We start from the raw sequence: 421 nt of genomic DNA on the forward strand, positions 1-421 counted from the left end.
AGGCTGGTTTCGAACTCCTGAGCTCAAACAATCCGCCCGCCTCGGCCTCCCAGAGTGCTAGGATTACAGGCGTGAGCCACCGCGCCCGGCCCAGTCTCCAATTTTTAATCATCAACCAAATCTTCTTCTTAAAAAAAAGCCCATGTTGGATAACATTTGCATACAGGACAATATCTAAACTTTCAAGCATACCATACAAGAAAATTTATCTTCTAATTTCCAACTATTTATCTAAATGTATCCGTCACTTTAGCATGTGTGCACCGTCTTTTCCCACTACACACTGTGTTCCAGCCACACTTGCTACACCATTCATTGTAAATGGCACTATTTTTCATTGTATTATATGTATATGCACATATATAATTCCATATATGTGTAATTTATTAATATATGTAATTTCATGTCCTTGCCTCTGTCT

This window comes from Propithecus coquereli, unplaced genomic scaffold, assembly GCF_000956105.1.
Source record: "Propithecus coquereli isolate 6110/MARCELLA unplaced genomic scaffold, Pcoq_1.0 Scaffold174, whole genome shotgun sequence".
NCBI classification, from domain to species: domain Eukaryota; kingdom Metazoa; phylum Chordata; class Mammalia; order Primates; family Indriidae; genus Propithecus; species Propithecus coquereli.